Genomic DNA, 18944 nt, shown 5'->3' on the forward strand with positions numbered 1-18944 from the left:
AGCATATTTGCCACTATTTTTTGCCAATGCAAAATAAAAATATATTGTATTGTAATCTCTCGGCAAAAAACATTAATAAATAGTTTTAGTTTTTCCTTAGAATTCTAGAGCAGGGCAAATCTGATATTCCCATATTCCTCTTCTGTCCACCGCAGCAAGCGTAAGCGACAAAGTCGACAATAAATTTGTTCTCACTTACTCTAAAAGATAATGTTGCTCATGTGTGTAACTCCCACATTGGTCAGGTCTCTGGACAGTGAACAAGGATTAGCATGTTTTCAGCCAAGATGTTTATCACTCTTGTATACCACAGCTGTTGAGTTTCTGGCAGCAATTTATAGATTATTTGCCTAAATCTATTCATTACCTTTATATCATCGAAGTAATCAAATGACTGTATGCATTTTTAAAAATAATCATAGATTGATAAGTGCACGTGATGGAATGCTACCAGCAGCAGTGGTTTGCAAAGTCTCTATTTACACTTACGTAATGATGAGATTCTTTTTGCACTGCCTGAGTTGGTGCACTGTTTACATGGTTCATTTCCTTTATTATGTCATGCATCAGTTCTCTTGTTGTCTTCAATGCTTTGCAGCTTTCTAACAATGGCTCAACCGTAAATATAAGCCAGTTTCTCAGAATTAGGACTAGTGGGACACAAAGAACCTGCAACTCATGCAGTGCAGCAGCAGTAGAGGCGGTGATAAATTTTTTACAGTAGTCATACGAACAGGTAATCCTTCTACTCAAAGATACACAGAAGGAAGGAGAAAATGTATAAAAGCGGCTGTATTCAATTTTATGATACTTCTGGCTCTTCAAAATGGGTGATGAAGATGTACTTGAGTGTACACATATGCAGTGTATTGCCCATCTACCATTCATGTATATTTCTCAGACAACTTAGAGTTACAGTGAGTTGCATTGTGACCTCATTTCGTTTAAGGTGTTTTAAGGTAAATAATAATGAACACACATCATTTTGGTATGAATTCGTAGACTTACAATAACAGAGGGCACTTTGGGAACAGTGCCGCTTTTAGAACTTTGTAACATTGTAGTGTAGTATTGAGACTATTTCATGGAAATGCCTCTGTTTATGGCTTTTTGTGCTAAACTTGGCACAGGTGTGTCACTACACAGCTTTTATATGTGCAGTGCATTGGCGTACAAGAATAATTTTGAAGTCAGCAATTAACACTGAGCACTTACGGCAGTCATATATGCAGCACTGGCAGATGACTTTCATCGTCTGCCAGTGCCGCATATTTGAGTATCTCAAACAACTTGCCCAGCAATGCACCCTGCTGAACTTACTCCACACTCTTCTTTTAATGAATGTGGGACTTGCGTTTATTCTACCTTTCTGTTTTTTTCCCTCTCCTTAGATCTTTTTTTCTATCCTATTGCTCTAATTTATAACAAATTTTTTTCCCACAGTGTGAGGGCTTTCACTGAAAATGCACAGCTAATATAGCTTGGAAATGATGGCCCATCTTTTGTTTTCACAATACGCTCTCATGAATAAGCACAGATGCTGGCAATACGTTAGCTCTGCCTTGCCCGGATGATGAAGAGCTAAATCACTGCAGAGTGTACAGCACCTGTCCAAAGTGTTTTCCTGAATGTCTTCCCCATCACACAACTGTATATTACTTACATCTCTGATATGTGGTGATGCAAACACTTATCAGGAATGGAAGCAGTAGCAGAAATTAAAAATTTCAAAGAATAATGCCGGAATTTTTGGGAATAGGTAATCCTGCTTACCCTGGGCTAAATACCTGGGATTGTTTTCCTGCAGCTTTAAAGACGGGTTACCCTGGGGTCCATATTTTTGACTCCGCCATTCCTGGTGCCACCGGTAAACACTCCTTGGTGGTGGGTTGGCCATTGAATTTGCCAGCAGGGTGTGCCCATTTGGTTTTCCAGTGAGAACCCTCTCATGGTGGCTTATTCCTTGAGCTGTTGTCATTCCATCTTCAAAATATTCTTGAAAAGCAGTTTTTGTTTCTTCACTGGGTCGAAGAAGTCTAAGTGGGTCAGGTGACTGCAGGTTGTGTTGCGACACCTTTACAACGGCCTGTAGAGGTGTCTGCAGGCAGAGGAACAGGTCATTTTTCATAGTGTCGCGATTCACTTTTTTATACTTGATATCCAGCTTCGCTGGGCACAAGGTGTTGCGGTGTGACAATTTGTCATGTGGATTATGCTGGCACCACCACACCTTGTGGAAGAAGATCCTACAAGAACCAAAAGATGCCACAGTCAGTGCACACGTGCATAATGTAGGCCTTATGAGGTTTGCTAATGACCTTAACAAGACAGTCTTTATGTTGTGCAAAGCAGGCAAGCCAAATTATTTGAAATGAATGCAGACACATCAAGGAGTGTAATAACTGAGAAGGCCTCTACAGGGCAAAAAAAAACATGGCCTAAATGTTTGCATATGGAGCAAATTATGTGCCATTATTTGACATCATACATGATATATGTGTGATATATGTGCCTTGTGCCTTTGGGGAGAGCTAAAATAAATAGTGCTCATAAGGCATGCTTTATTATGAAAAGTTTTGAGGAATTCTGAAATTTTGAGCCAGGAAGGGATTTCTTGGTCTTCATACTTCAGTACTGTTTCATAGTTACGTATAAAATGTTATTACAGCCGAAGCTTATTATAATGAACAGGTAAAAATTCATAACGCAGTTTACCAAAATCCTTAAACGAACGAAGTCTACTTTTGGGAGAAGTTTAAAATATTGGCATATTCTTGCAGACCTTTCCTTATGATGACAATAACGATAGGAAAACGGGGGGTTTCAGCAAGGATTTACATTTTGAATTCGCAAAGAATGTCAAGCCAGAACAGATGGTGGTAACACACCGAGATAAAAGCTAGAGGCTCTGACGGCAGTCAACCTATGTTGCCTGGAGGAAATATTACACTTTATGAAAGGACTGAGCACAATACAGAGGGTTATTTTCATCAAAAAACACTTTTTGAAACTCTGTTCCTCACTCCCTGTTAGTTACCAGAAGGACATGGGTTCGATCCAAGCCACAGCGGTCGCATTTCAATGGAGGCAAAATGCTAGAGGCCCATGTACTGTGCAGTGTCAGTGCACTTTAAAAAACCCTTAGGTAGTCACACTTTTCTGGAGCTCCCCAGTACGGCGTCCCTCGCCTCAGCCGTTTTAGGACGTTAATTAAAGTTCTATAAAACCAAACCAACAAACAAAGGGTCAACCTTTGCAAACGTTTTTATCATCATAACATAACATATATACAATATATACGTTATATTTAATATACAGTATTCCCATTTGGTATGGCGCTCGACAACGGAATCCAATATTAAGGGACTATAGACACCTAATTTTGATGGCATGTTTTCTTCTCTACAATGATGCGGAAGACACTACTACGCATGAATCACCATGTGATATTCACCTACGACCGCTAAATAATTTATGATCGAATTTTTCTGTCATGCTGTGTCGGTTTCAATAGCTGAACGATGGCTGTGATGTCAAAGAGTGCTTTTGTGTCATTTGAGGCATGGAAAAATATCTGTATAATTGCTGCTTCATTGTTTTAATTTACTGCAGTGCTGAAGTGAGCCTTCCTCAAGAGACGAAATGCCAACGAATGTAGAAGCAGCAATTATATTGCAGTTTTTTCATGCCTTACGTGACCTGTAAGCACAAGTTGACATCACAGTCCTCATTAGGCTGTTGAAATCGAAACAGCACGAGAAAGAAATACGATTATAAATTACTCAGCAGTCATAGGAAAATAACACGTGGTGATCCATGTATAATAATATCTTACGCATCATTACAAAGAAGAAAACACGCGCCCAAAAGTTAGGTATCTATACTCCTTTAACAAACTTCTATTATTGCAAAAAAAATCTTTTTTGAAAACCTACCTTATACTGAACCTGTCTTCAAAAAATATAATCTTCCTAAAAATCAGCAGATCTATAACCGAAGACGATAAAACAATTTTATTTCAGTTCTTGAAAACATTGCATGACATTAACTGAAATATAGCGAACTTGCAACAGTCTGCATCAGCACGTTTAAATCACCATACAGATGTGTGGAAAGTTCCCAGCTCCCGTATTAATTATGGTGATCAAATGCTTCAGTGTCACCTACCCAAAGTTCTAAACGGTTGTCAAAACAGAGGCAAAGAAATTCTCAACCAAACTCCGGCAAAAATCAAGTTGCTCATGAACTCTTACCTCTAATCAATATGTTCATCACACTTAATTGTATATATTTTAAGCTGCATTATTAAGGCGAAATCATTTAACGGCTCATACTCGCGGTGTCTGTTCGTCCATCCGTCCGTGACACTCTTCATTTCGATAAGAAAAAAAATCTTTGTTCACGATGGGATTCGAGCTACCATACTCCAGTTCCGCAGGTAAGCATGCTAACGACTACACTACTTCCTGCCAACGCATATGTAGTTCTCCTTGTCTACGTCGCTGCAGAGTGTTTGCACAAAGGCGTCGACTCAGGCGGATGCCTCCCAAATGCCCTCCAGTGTCTCCAGCATTTAAGATTCACAAATAATTGTGTACTTAATTAACATCTTAACTACACATCAGTGACACCGCGCTAAAGGCTTTCGCCTCACCCCAATTTAGGTTAACAAAGTGCCCCTGAATTTTTTAGTCTTTTTTTAAAGAATCAAGTTTTTTATACTTGCATTTATACATTGTTTTGTTGTATTTTAGCCATTACGATCTGTCACCCTGTGAAAGTGCTCCATAAAGTGAGTATATGCCTTCTGCAACTGTTGCTTGTACAGTAGTCTAGGGTTCCTCAAGCTGCTTGCATACAACATCGGCTTCCTCCATCATTGAGAATGGACGGACGTACAGATGGATGGATGGATGGATGGACGGACGGACGGACGGACGGACGGATGGATGGGTGGATGGGTGGGTGGGTGGGTGGGTGGGTGGGTGGGTGGATGGATGGATGGATGGATGGATGGATGGATGGATGGATGGATGGATGGGTGGGTGGGTGGGTGGGTGGGTGGGTGGGTGGGTGGGTGGGTGGGTGGTTGGATGGATGGATGGATGGATGGATGGATCTTCGTAAAGCTCATGAAGGGACTTTATATCAAACAAGCCTGAGGCATCAAAATTCTTGAGGTTATAATTGCGAGAGCGCTCGACTACTGGCGGAGGACCCTGTTGCAATCTCGGCCGCGGTGGCCGCGTTTCGATGGAGGCGAAAGGCGCGCGTGTGCTGTGCGATGTCAGCGCACTTTAAAGAACCCTAGGTGGTTGAAATTAATCCGGAACCACCAACATATACATCCTGATTTGAATAACACGCATCACATTTCATCATGCCAAAACCGCAGTTTCGCTTACCTGGTGCATTTTGTTTAGAACTTCTCGCAAATCCAGGAGGTGTTAGTGTTGGTGCTATATTGGCGCACCCACAGTTCTGCGGCTTTTCCATCAGGCAAGTTGCAGCGGAGCACCTTCGCATCACTAGTGGATAACCTGCAATCTTCCATGCACTCTAGAGCGCCGGCGGCCGGTTCATCACCCTGACAAGATATGGATTGCCCAAGGTCCATAGCGCACTTTATGGTGCCAACTTTATTGTCATTAAGGGATGCGATCAGACTGTGCAGGTCGCTTTCACTCAGCTAGCGTAGCTGTCGGCGTACAGAAGACACACCACGGAGAACTTGGAAACTTTCGCGCAATAGTTTAGCGCGCGCATTTCAGCGCTTCATAAGCGGCGCGATGTGAAGAGTTTCGGTTTCGTTTGTGTCATACTCTGCGAATGTTATTTTGCGCACTAGTACGCTTTATGTGCTTATAACTCTGAGAAAAAATTTATTAGTGCAATATGAGAAACGTTTTTATTTTTTTTCATTTTTTAACAATGAGAACGTCTATAGTTGCCTAGTTGACGCATCGTCTCATATCCAATCCAATCCAAAATTGAAGTCGCCTTGATGGAGAGGAGTGGGAAGTGGCGTCGGTTTCTTCATGCTTTTGCCCGTTTGCTTAATTTGGGAGTTAATCTGAAGTAGAAACCAGGTTATTGTCAGTATATTTTGTGGTAAAAACTCAAGGAAATCTGTGATGGGACGCAGTGCCGGAAAGGATTTGCGGCGGGCAAACACGGGCTCTGGTGAGCTCCAACATGATGCGGTGTATCTGCTTTGTGCACAAGACGCAGCTTGCTGGGCTTGCATTGCCTGCCCTGGTGTCCTCATCTGTGAATGGGAGGTCAAAACGCCTCACAGCAACGGTCTTCTCATCCGTCGGCGGCATGTTCTTCGCAGAAATCTCGCAGTTGAGTACGATATTGCGCGTCGTAAGTAGGAGCAAACCGTGCCTTACAGTTGTTTACATTGCCTTACTGCTAAATGTGCGGGCAAAGCATAGTACTCGATTTGAGGCTGCTGGTGGATATGATGGTTGGTTTCCATTTCTTTCAATCTTGAAACAGCAGACATGGAAAAAGACGCCGCACTTGAGAACAAATGTCACGTCTTGCGTCTGGAGTAAACCTGCTCTTGTTCACGATGCTTCCTTCATGGCCTAGTTGGTTGTGAAAGATGACGTGCCTACGCCTGTTTGCTTCAGTACTGCTTTTCCGTTGATCGTGTTTGCATACAGTTTCAGCCTGGTCAATGGTCTGTATTATAAGCGTTTCGCTGTGACTCTGGCTGTGACTGTTCCTTCGATTTTGGTCATCATTGACTGCAGCGTGCAGGTGTTTTTATTTACAAAATTATTCACTAACAAGTGCATCTCTACTGTGCACAAAAGCTTTTAAACATTCACCTTGCCCAGGCCATGTTGTCATGCTCAAGCAACTGATCGTCTTCATCACAGAGTTTCTAAATATTACCTAAAGGGAAAGCTGGCGCTCCGTTTCTGCGAGTTTCTTAAAGGAGTATAGATACGTAATTTTGGTGGCATGTTTTCTTCATTGTAGTGATGCATAACACATTACTCCGTTTCATGCATCAGGTGCAACACTGTGAAAGGTACGCAAGTAGTCCGCACGGAAAAATAAAGCGAGGCATATTACTCAGCGTTTCTTGTGTGGTGTAGTGTTCTAAGGCACGAGAAAGCAACAATGTGTCGTCAGCTATAAGAGTGCATTTAATCAAGCTCATGACAAATGTAACATGTAGTAAGTCTGGAGGCAAAGTATTTAATATTTTCTTCTCACCACAAGAAACACACTACTTTTTGGCCACAGATGCAGGCAGCACAAACAACAGGCATAGCTTTGACACCGTTGCACTTTATGTATAAAACGGTATATATGGATAATCACGTGATATTTGCCTGCAACTCTTAACAAATTTACAATTGAATTTTTCTGTCATGCAATTTCGGTTTTGGTTTCAACAGCTCTGTAATGTCAAAGTTCCGTATAGGCCACGTGAGGCGTGTGAAGACAGCAATATAATCGCTGCTCCTTCATTCGTTATTTCGGTTCTTGAGGCTGTTGGCTTAGCATTGCAGTGAATTAATGCAATGAAGCAGTGATTATATCTGTTTTCACACGCCCCACGTGACCTATATGCAACTTTGACGTCGGAGCCAGCATTCTGACAGAGAAATTCGAATGTAAATTATTTTGCATACATAAGTGGATACCACATGGTAATCAATGTATACTTAATTAGTTGTCTATACTCCTTAAAAGAGCTATTCGACTTTGGGAATTGCTGTGGCGACGAGGTTTCTCGGCCTTGCTACTGTTAGCCGTAAAACATAACTACGACTGCAAAAATAAATTTTAAAAATATATATCAAGGAAACTCCATCTTACAGTCAAAGTGACCCATAATAAAAAATTTATATGGCAATAAAGGAACAGAAAAGCAAATAGTTGTAAATGAGCACTGAGTTTAGAGAGGGCTTTTTATCTTAGCAAATATAGTTAAACAATTTTTTCTGTTTAATAGATCCACTTTTCCGAAGGGTGATGGTTGAGACTAGTGGGTCATTCACATATGAGATTCCATTGCACAAAATGAAGGGACAAGACACAAGTACAAGGGCACTTGTGTCTTGTCCCTTCATTTTGCACTATGGAACCTCATGTATACATATTAGAGAAAATGTTCATTGAAAAAAATTTAACACTTCAGTTTCCGTTTTTGGCATTGAGCCGCCGCGGTGGCTCAGTGGTTGTGGCGCTCGGCTGCTGATCCGAAAGACGTGGGTTTAATCCCAGCCACTGTAGTCGTATTTCGATGGAGGCGAAATTCTATAGGTCCGTGCACTATGCGATGTCAGTGCACGTCAAAGAACCCCGGGTGGTCATAAATTTCTAGAGACCTTCACTATGTTGTCCTTCATAGCCCGAGTCGCTTGGGGACGTTAACTCCCATAAAACCATTTTTGGCATTGTGAAATATCGAAACGTTTCGTTGCTGTAGTCTGCTATTCTGCATTTGCACGCTATGCTCGTGCATAGGCTGTGGTTCATGCTATGAAAAACATGCCTGACTTTTCACCTTTCTATGAGAAACTTGTTTGCACATGCAAAGTGCTGGCTGTCACCATGTCCTGGCACTGTCTTGTGGTTTTTGCAAAATAAAAAGCATGAATTAGGAAACGGAAACCTGTCTACTGCAAGTAAGGTCCGTATTCTGAGTTTGTGTCATAATCAAAAGCATCACAATCTGCTGCAGCGGCCAAACCTGATTGCTCAAAACACCGGAAGTAGATGTCGGTTTGGTCGCGACTGTGAGCAGCAGCAGGATGTCACTGCACTGCGGTTTCTGCAGCGAAACATCCAGAAAGCTGCCGTCTTTGATCCGGTGCCGAGTGATCTATGTGACATCACGGTTAGTGTTCTTTGATACTTTCCGCTGCATCCGAACCTCCACATCTGCTTCTGGCATTTCGACCAATCAGGTATGGGTGCTGCAGCAGATATTGATGCTTTTGATTACGACACTAACCCGGAATACGGCCATACAGATTAATGGCCATGTTCATGCTGGCGAGTGTAGTATGCAGGTATTTCCATGAATTAAATCATCAAGTGGAAGTCTCTTTCTGAATGCAGTGCGTGGGCACCACCAGACTTAGAAATGAAGCAAATACAATTGTCTGCGAGTGCATTTAACACATGTGGCGCTTGTCGAGGTACTTTACACATCTAGAAGGCAAGTGTCTCTGAGACTCCTATGAGAAATGTGTATAGTGGTCACAGCAACAGGTTGTTGCATTTTAAATTCATGAAAAACTTTGTTGTCATCTGTCACCTTACAATGCACAAGTTCTTGCTGTACAAACCCAGCTTGCTGTGTAAATGGCTCCAAGTGATGAGGCAAACTGTCATCGAACCGAGCAGGTACCAGACACTGTGGAGAACTGCACAAGGATGTCAAACTGGGTCAGTAAGAGTTGTTGCATGGTGGAAAAATATAACAAAAGAGACTAACGAAAGAAAGGGGGCACACATGGGTGCTCTCTCACAACTGGATTTTATTGGGAAGGCTACAGAATATACATTGTGGAAACAGGCAACAAAAAAAAACAGTAAAAAAGGAAGGCGAAGGTAGAAAATTTCAGTGACAATGAATTGTGGAAAAAACAGGTATGAAAAAAAAGCATAAAACATGTATGGAACCATTACTACGACTCAAGGTAAGCAATTTCATTTTTCGTAATAGATGCGTCGCTTAAGCAGTTGTCTCCTTCTTTCATGACGTGGCAAGCTTCAATATTTTCTCTTGTCCACTGATTATGTGCTTTACCAAGCACAGCAGTTTTTCAAAAAGGGGGTAGCGTTTACCCTAGCTCCACTTAACCTTTACTTCATTTTCACTCCGGACACTGCAAAGTAGTGAAAAATGCAACTGTCTCCTTCTGTTCCACTCTGCTCTTCTTAAGTCGTGCCAGGATAGAATTTCCACAAGCTTTCTTGAACAAGTCAACAGATTGACCAGTTCTGGGCATCTACTATCAGTAATTAGTAGCTGACGTGTCTGCGATGGGTGAAGGGCCAGGGCACCAAGAGGCCTGTGTTGTCTGACACCAAAAAAAAAGCTTGTTCTGCCATACGTGCACCGCTTCTCGCATAGGTTGCCAGTCAGTACTATGTGGGCACTGTTGTGTCAGCTCCCGTGTCAGTTCACAGAAAAGCAGCTGCGCTAAAAAGTGAGCACTGTTGCTACATCAACTGCAAATCTAGGTTTATACAGTGCAAAACGCAGATAATTTACAAAATCCCTTTGTCTCGTAAAAAATACTACGTCGGGCAGACTGGCCACTGTTTGAATATCCGCCTGTTTTAACGCAGGACTTCTTTAACCCTGATAGCACTAGAAAATTTGCCTAAGCATTGCATGTAGTGTAAATGCTGCCCCTTTTTTGATAAAACTGCTGTGCTTAAGCATGTAATCGGAGGACCAGAGAAGTTATCGAAGCTTACCATATCATGAAAGGAGGGGACAACTGTGCAAGTAAAGCATCTGTTACCTTAACAAAAATGAGATTGCCTTCCTCGAGTCAGTTGTGAAGTAATAATGCAACGGATATTGTGAGTGGAGAGGTGAACGAAGTGTCTCAATGGGGAGCGTGTTCTGGGCTTGGGTGCTCTGTGCGGGCCCCGTGCTCTTGGCTTGTGCTGTGCCCGGGTCATTCTGGTGTCGTTCTCGCCTTGGGCCACATAACATCTTTGGTGGAGGTGCGGATTTTACGCTCAGCACACCACGCACCTTCAGAGTTGTCGTCAGACCGGGTCTTCCGCCGTGGCTCAACCCGGAGAGTCAAGGAGTCCCACTAGCACTCTTTTCATGGTTATGGCTCCTCCACGCAAGCCCGGCACCTTTTCCGGCACTGATGGCGTGGATGTGGAAGACTGGCTTAGCCTCTACGAACACGTCAGCACCTATAACAGGTGGGACCATACAATAGTGCTCGCCAATGTCATATTTTATCTCAATGTCACAGCACAAGTGTGGTACGAGACCCACGAGGATGACCTAACAATCTGGGACACCTTTAAGGAGAATTTGAGGACGCTGTTCGGTAGGCCTGATGACGGGCAGCTTACTGCCAGAAAACAGCTTGTGTCTCGAGCCCAGTCTTCAACAGAAAGCTTCGTGGCCTACATCCAGGACATCTTGGCTCTTTGCCACAATGTCGAAGCTGCCATGAGTGAGACAAACAAGGTGGGCCACGTGCTCAAAGGCATTGCAGACGATGCTTTCCATTTGCTTGTTTGCAAAGACTGTTTCACTGTTTACTGCATCATTAAAGAGTGCCGTCAATTTGAACAAATGAAAGGCCGCTGCATTCCGCAGCCGTTTTCCCGCCTTCCTAACACAGCCGTGACATCTTCCTGTGAGGACCAGTGATTTCCATCCCACGTGGCCTCAGACGCTTCTCCCATCATCAGCTCGGTCACGTGGTTCGTCGGACATGAACTGGAGGCCCTCGCACTTGTGATATCCCCACCACACATCCCTGATACGACGCTGCTCATCGTGTCGCTAATTCAGGCCGTCATGAAGCAAGAACTGGCAAACATAGATCTTTCTCCCTAGGTGTGTTCTATTGGCCGCCCAGCTGTCCACCAGCCTCCTTCCTCTGCTTGCGCCCCACCTACTACTCCATGCCCCATTACCGCAATCCGGCAGAATGGCGCACGGCTGACGACAGACCCATCTGCTTTCACTGCTCCCGCGTTGGACACATTTCTCGACATTGCTGCAGCCTCCCTGTGGTGGCTTCTCCAACTACCGACCTGAACCTCACCGCCGCTTCTCGCCCCGCTTCCAGCCAGACCAGTCTGAATCCTCCTTCTGCCATTCCCGCTCTCCGTCGGCCCAAGGCCATCGCTCACGATCACCGCAGTCGCCCTGTCTTTCGACAGCTGCCCCCGACGTCCGCTCCACTTTGGAAAACTAGATGATGCATCAATAACCCCGACCAGAAATCCTCTATTGGCCACCCAACCGAACTCACTGGACGTCATAGTTGATAGTTTTTCTTTGCATCGCCCTCATTGACACTGGTGTGCACGTATCTGTGATGAGTTCTGCCCTTCACCAACGCCTCCGCAAAGCTCACGCCTGCAACTTCCCGTGTGCACGTGATGGATGGAGGCATACCTGCTGTCGACGTACTATGTATTGCTCACATCACTGTAGTACCTCGGTTCAGTTCACCGTTTTGTCCACCTGCGCCCACGACCTCATTCTCGGCGTGGATTTCCTCTCCAACTATTCAGTTCTTATTGAATGCTCGCAGAGTGTCCTCCAACTCGAGCTCCCACAACTTGGTTCCGAGCATGTCGATCCCTCTATCCGCTTGTTCAGTGCTGACTATACTCGCCTGCCGTCTGAAGCGCCTCCTTCATTGCATTGACTCCTTCCCCAATTCCCGATGGGGACTACCTTGGTGCCCCGAGTACCAATCTCATGCTGACCCGGAACATTGCCCTGCCCTATACAGTCGCCTCCGTCAAGGCGAACGCACTGTCTCTGCCATTCCTCAACCTCGGCTTCTATCCCCAAATTCTCTCTTCTGTCATTTGCATTGTTGCGATCTCTCTCTCGCACTGTGCTAAATCGCTACATTCGACACCGCCCATTCTCTTAATCCTGCAGCCGATTTCCAGCCTACCTCTCTTTCTCTGGACGCCTTCGCGACCATGATGCCCTCCGACCTGTGTCCCACCCAATCTGCACCGCTTTGAGGCCTTCTCGAATCTTTTTCAGACATTCTGATCTCAATAATAACCTGCTGGGCCAAGCTCTCCCTGTGAAGCACTGCATCGACACCAGGGATGCCTCTCCTATCCATCATCGACCATACCGAGTCTCCCATGCTAAGCGCCAGGTCATCAACGCTGAGGTTACGAAGATGCTTGCTAAGAACATTATCGAACCCTCCTACAGCCCCTGGGCGTCACCAGTCGTTCTTGTGAGGAAAAAGGATGGCTCATGGCATTTTTGTTTTGACTATCGCCACCTGAACAAGATAAGTAAAAAGGACTTGTACCCGGGTCTCCCATGCATTGACGACGCCCTTGATTGACTCTATGGTGCCAAATTCTTCTCCATAGATCTACGCTCCGGCTATTGGCAGATAGCAGTGGATGACCAGGACCGTAAGAAGACTGCGTTTATGACACCTGATGGGCTGTATTAGTTCAGAGTTATGCCTTTTGGCTTATGCAATGCACTGGCCACCTTCGAACGTACGATGGACGCCCCTTCTGCATGGATTCAAATGGTCCACGTGCCTCTGCTGTCTCGACGACGTCATAGTCTTCCCCCCAGCTTCTCCTCTCACCTTGATGACCTTTCCAAGATTCTTTACCTTTTCCGTCATGCTGGCTTACAGCTCAACTCCACCAAATGCCGTTTCGTGCATCGTCAGATCACAATCTTGGGCCACGTCGTCGATGCCACGGGTGTTCACCCTGATCCAGCTAAAATCTGAGCCGTGAAAGAGTTCCCGGTGCCGCGTTCCTGCAACAACGTGCGGAGCTTCCTGGCACTGTGCCTCTACTTCCGTCGATTCGTGCCAGGCTTTGCTTTCATCGCCCGCCCTCTCAGTGATCTGCTCGAAAAGGACATGACTTTCACCTGGGCACCCCTACAAGAAAACGTCTTTGCCGCTGTAATCTCGAAGCTCACTACCTCGCCAGTCTTGATACACTTCGATGTGGTCGTTCCCACTGAAGTCCGCACTGATGCCAGCGGTCATGGAATCTGCGCTGTCCTTTCTCGGCGGCAATCTGGTTCTGACCGTGTCATTGCCTGCGCCAGCCGCCTCACGGAATGAGAAGCTATCGCAGAATGAGAGTGCTTGGCCCTCGTTTGGGTCGTTAGAAAATTTTGCCCGTATTTATAGAGCTGCCCTTTTATGGTTGTCACAGACCACCATGCTCTTTGCTGGCTCACCTCTCTGAAAGATCCTACTGGCTGGCTAGGTTGCTGGGCTTTGCGCCTACAAGACTATGACTACGCAGTGGTCTGTAAGTCCAGTCGGCCACACACAGATGCTGATTGCCTCTTCCGATATCCCGTTGACCCTCCTGACCATCTTGCACTGCCTGCGCTGCCGACCTGTTCTCGCACTCTGCTATTGCTCACGTTGGCGATGAGCAACAACGGGATACTGAGCTGCACTCTATTATTGACCGCCTCAGCTCCTCCCCATCTGTCCCTGCTGTGCGCCGGTTTGTGCTGCATTATGACACACTATACCGCAGAGAAGCCTGAACCCCGCCAGCCCCGTCCTCCACGAGCTTCATGACCTCCACTTTGCTGAACATCAGGGTGTCTCGCGTACTGATGCCCGCGTGCGTCATCGCTTCTTTTGTCCCCACCGTTACCAGTTCGTATGCCGCTATGTTCGTGCCTGCGACCAGTGCCAGCGCTGGAAATGCCCTGCCACTCTCTCAGCGGGCATGTTCCAACCTGTGGATGTGCCCCCCAAACCTTTACATCGTGTTGGCTTGGTTCTTTTGGGCCTGTTTCCTGAGTCCACGTCCGGAAACAAATGGGTTGCAGTTGCTATGGATTATGCCGCTGGCTACGCTATCATGCGGCCCCTCCCTACCAGTACTTCTACTGATGTTGCAGACTTTCTTCTGTACGATCTCATCCTTCGTAATGTTGCACCCCACCAACTTCTCACCGACTGTGGCTGTTGCTTTCTGTCTAAAGTTGTTGACGATGTTCCCTATTCCTGTTTGACCAAACATAAGCTGGCCACCGCCTATCATCCCCAAACCAACGACCTCATAGAGCGCCTCAGCTGCACTCTCACGGATATGCTTGCAATGTGTTTCCCGGACCATCAGGACTGGGCTTCCTTCCATACGTGACTTTCACCTATAACTCTTCCCGTCATGGCACTGCCGGTTACTCACCATTCTATCTTTTGTACTGCTTCAAGCCCCCATTACCTTTGGACACGCTGCTTCCGACATCTACTTCACAGCCTTCTGAATACGCACACGACGCAATTGCCCGGGCAGACCACGCCCGCCAACTGGAGTGATCCCAACTACTAGCATCGCAGGCCTCACAGCAGGACTACTACAACTGCCGCCATCTCATGGTCACTTTCTCCTCTGGCGCCCTCGTCTTGCTTTGGTCGCCATCTCGCCGCGTCGGGCTTTGTAAAAAACATCTGTCCCGGTATGTTGGCCCATACCGTGTGCTCTGCCAGGTAACCGCTGTCACCTACGCGATCGCCCTTGCCTTCCCGGAGACCATCTCCCGTGCAGCTCAGCTTGACATTGTCCACGTCTCTCGCCTCAAGTCCTACCTCTCGCCATCCCCGGCCGTGCCCTAATGTACACAGAGACGGTGTTTTTGTGACCAGGGGCCGTGCAATGGATATTGTGAGTTGAGAGGTTAACGGAGTGTCTCGGTGGTGCACATGTTCTGGGCTTGGGTGCTCTGTGCGGGCCCTGTGCCGTCAGCCTGTGCGCTGTGCCCGGGTCATTCTTGTGTTCTCGCCTTGGGCCACATAACAATAATGCTGCCATACATGTGTTTTATGTTTTTTTTTTCAGACCTGTTTTTTTCCGCAATTGTCAGTTCAATTTTTTGCCCTTCTTCTTCCTTTTTTGTTTTGTTTTTGCCTGCTTCCACTTCGATATATATTTTGCAGCCTTCCCAACAAAATTTCGTTGTGAGAAAGCGCTCGTGTGTGTCCCCTTTTCGTTTGTCCTTGTCTGTTTTCAGCTATTTCTATTCCAACATGCAGCCAGACACTGTGTTCAGTTCAGTTCCAGCCTTCACATGCTACGGATCTGAAATGAACTGCCTGCATAGCTGGATAACTACACCACTGAAAGCACGAAAAACATCATTGAAAACGAAACTGAACCAAAAAAATCTGATCTTTAGAAGGGTCTACAAGCTACCAGATTTTAGTTCAAAGCCATGTCTTCTCGGCATATTTAGGATGTCCTCCTTGGATGCCAACAAGGCTGCCAGCTTTCCCTCTAGTTAATATTTAGAAACTTTATGGTCTACATCATATAGACGTGCGCACGGGGGAGGGGGGGGGGGCCAGGGCAGGGCCCCCCTCCTCCCCATAATGTTCTAAAGGGAGCGTCAAGTTTGCCCTATACCTTTACTCTGTTAGACCTATCTCGCCGTTGTTTAAAATGCAGGACAATGGCCATGCAGGTTTTCTGACAGTACTGCTAAAACGTATGTGCTGTCCAATAATATTTTGTATATGATGGAATTTTATTGCATTGAAATAAATCTTTTATAACCATTCGTTATCTTTGCGGTGCGTTTTGACCATAGGGGCCTCAGTGGAAGGGGTTTGGGGGGTGGGTGGGTAAAGAAGTGCTGCAGTGAAACTTTGATTGTGTTGATAGGTAATGCAAATACAATGTAACAAAATATCTTGTGGCTTAAATTGAAAGCTGCCGTCATTTTCAGAAATGCCTGGTCAGTTGTATTTACATTTGTCATTGGCCTCGCAGTGACAAGGCAACGCCTGAATGTATGCAGTGTTCTGAAGCCAGGATTGCAAATAGCAAAGGGGAGGCAGGCCACTGGGATTTCTATAGCAATGTGCGCATTCTTTAAAAGCCCTAACAGGAGGTATAAATGAGTGAAGCAAAGGCAATGGGGTAAAAGGTATTGCACATTTATTGACAGCTTGCACTTCTGTGAGGAGTGGCAGCTAGCTACCAAGCATATCAGCTTCATCTGTCTGAACGCTGTGAACATTTTCTTCTGTACATGCCCAACAACTCATCCTTGGAATATCAGCACTTGTGGTGTTGCTAGTGCCTTTTTATGTGAACTGCAGCATGATGTGTTGTCGAGGGTCATTTGTCCAAATGTTTGTCAGGTAGATGACCTTGGAAAGTGTGTGCTGATCAGGTGCTGGGCAGGTTCCCAAAACATTGCTTAGTATCACGTTACAGGAGAAATGGGGCTCCTCTGCAATGCTTTGTTCTCTAATGGCATCAAACCATAAAGGGCCTCAATTGCACTTTGAAAACAGTGATACGCAGTTGTGGCGCAGTGACCATGACATTCATTTGTTAGATTGAAGGTTATGGTTTCAATCCTGGCCATGATGGCACCATTTCAATGGAGGCGAAGTGCAGAAATTATGTGTACTGACATTTTGGTGCTCGTTATGGAATCCCAAGAGGAGGCCTTCATTATGCTGTGCCTCATGGCCAATGGTGTTGCTTTGGCATGTCGAAATACATCAATAAAAGGTTATTCGATTGTATCTGTTTGCGAGAGAGATTTCGCCAACAAATTCCCTTTGCTACTGTTGAAATGCTCTTCTTCAGTAGCCGATGAGTAAAAAGAAATGCTGCATCTTAGTGTGATAACATTGGGAGGCTCTTGAAGCCTCCCTCGGCGGCAGCAGCATCATAAATCCTCCACCCGCCAACCGTGTCAAGTAGTGTTTAGAGGGATTTTATCTCTCCACCTGCCAGTTGTCCCCTCTTCTTACCTGCCTCCTATCCCCTGTTCACTCGCAGGGGAGACAAGGAACTGAGCAGACAACTACCCGGAGAACAGAAGTCCTATGAGCAAAATATACATCGTCCTGAAGAACTGTCTGTGCAAAAATGAGGCATGTGGGAGCTATTCTTTGTCACATTGCTTGGAAAGAGTGACCTGGGTCTCGCAAGCCCCGTTGGTGGCTGTGCTTGAGACAGTCGCTGGCCAATGCAGTGGCGCATCGCTTAACCTATGCACTGGCAGTGATGTGAGGACTTGGCACGACCTGGCAATGTGACACATTTTCTGTAGTTGCAATTCACTTCACTTTATTACCTTAAAGGCCCCCGGGATTGGGGGTGTTACATAAGGGGCGGGTTACATGTATAAAACAGATTTAATAAACAAAGAAAACACATAAGGTACATAAATTATACGCTGTTAAATATATTTTTTAAACAATTCACAAATGTTGTTGGACAGGTGATTGCGGCGATGTCGTGTGGAAGGCCGTTCCACTCCGTGGCTGAACGTGGAAAGAATGACGATTCAAATGTAGTAGTGCGTGTACGAGGCCGGGCAACTTGAAGGGGATGACCGATGCGGGGGGAAGTGCGTGCCGGCGGATTGATGTAGGGCGGAGGACGAAGTGAGCTGTAATAAAATTTTTGAAACAAGCACATAGTAGTGATACCACGTGTACAAGCTAGAGATGTTAAGCCTGCCTCTGCTGTTAATGACGATATACTAACATATGAATATTATATATACTAACATTATACGATATATTAACATTATATATGGTGGTCCACATTATATGAATAGTACGAACATATGAATCTTGTGGCTTGACTTAGTACTGATTCTAGAGAATTTGTTAGATAATTTTGGTTTGGGCTCCAAATAGCAGAGGTGTATTCTAATTTAGAACAGACAAGTGATTTGTAGACAAGTAATTTTACATTTTGTGGTGCATGGCATAGATGTCGTTTTAAGAATCCAAGGCTTCTGTTAGCGGATGATATGACTTTTGTCACATGCGCATTCCAGGTTAGACCATTGGACATTGTTACGCCGAGGTATTTATAAGTCTGAGTTAATTCTACCGTGACGGAATCAGAAATATAATCGATTGACGCGGGTATTAACAATACTATCACACTTTCTCCATTGATTGCCACAAATTGTTTTCCATGCTCTTCAGTTTCTTCCCAGCTATCCTCATATGCTGCATTTTTTTTCCATTTTCTTGTTCATTTCAACAGTTACTGGTCAGTCTTATATAACTTCGTGCCGCCTGTTGAAACACTAGCTTCTGATACCTTTGACAATTTTCCTCCCAGTGTTTTTTAATGTGCTAGCGGTAAGGTCCTCATGTCGCGCAAAATTCCAGTGTCGTCATCGGCATCATTATCCGTGAGCGAAAAATCCACGAATGATCCCCAGAGGAGCA

At 45.3% G+C, this 18944-nt stretch overlaps 1 long non-coding RNA gene across 1 annotated transcript; it reads left to right on the top strand.

Annotated features, from left to right (window-relative positions):
- The first annotated feature begins 5992 nt into the window (after positions 1-5992).
- Positions 5993-18453, top strand: LOC144106301 (uncharacterized). The gene is made up of 2 exons (XR_013308964.1): positions 5993-6369; positions 17530-18453. It is a non-coding gene; the product is annotated as an uncharacterized LOC144106301 (long non-coding RNA).
- Positions 18454-18944: the final 491 nt, after the last annotated feature.

The sequence above is a fragment of the Amblyomma americanum genome, chromosome 10 (genome assembly GCF_052857255.1).
Source record: "Amblyomma americanum isolate KBUSLIRL-KWMA chromosome 10, ASM5285725v1, whole genome shotgun sequence".
NCBI lineage: Eukaryota > Metazoa > Arthropoda > Arachnida > Ixodida > Ixodidae > Amblyomma > Amblyomma americanum.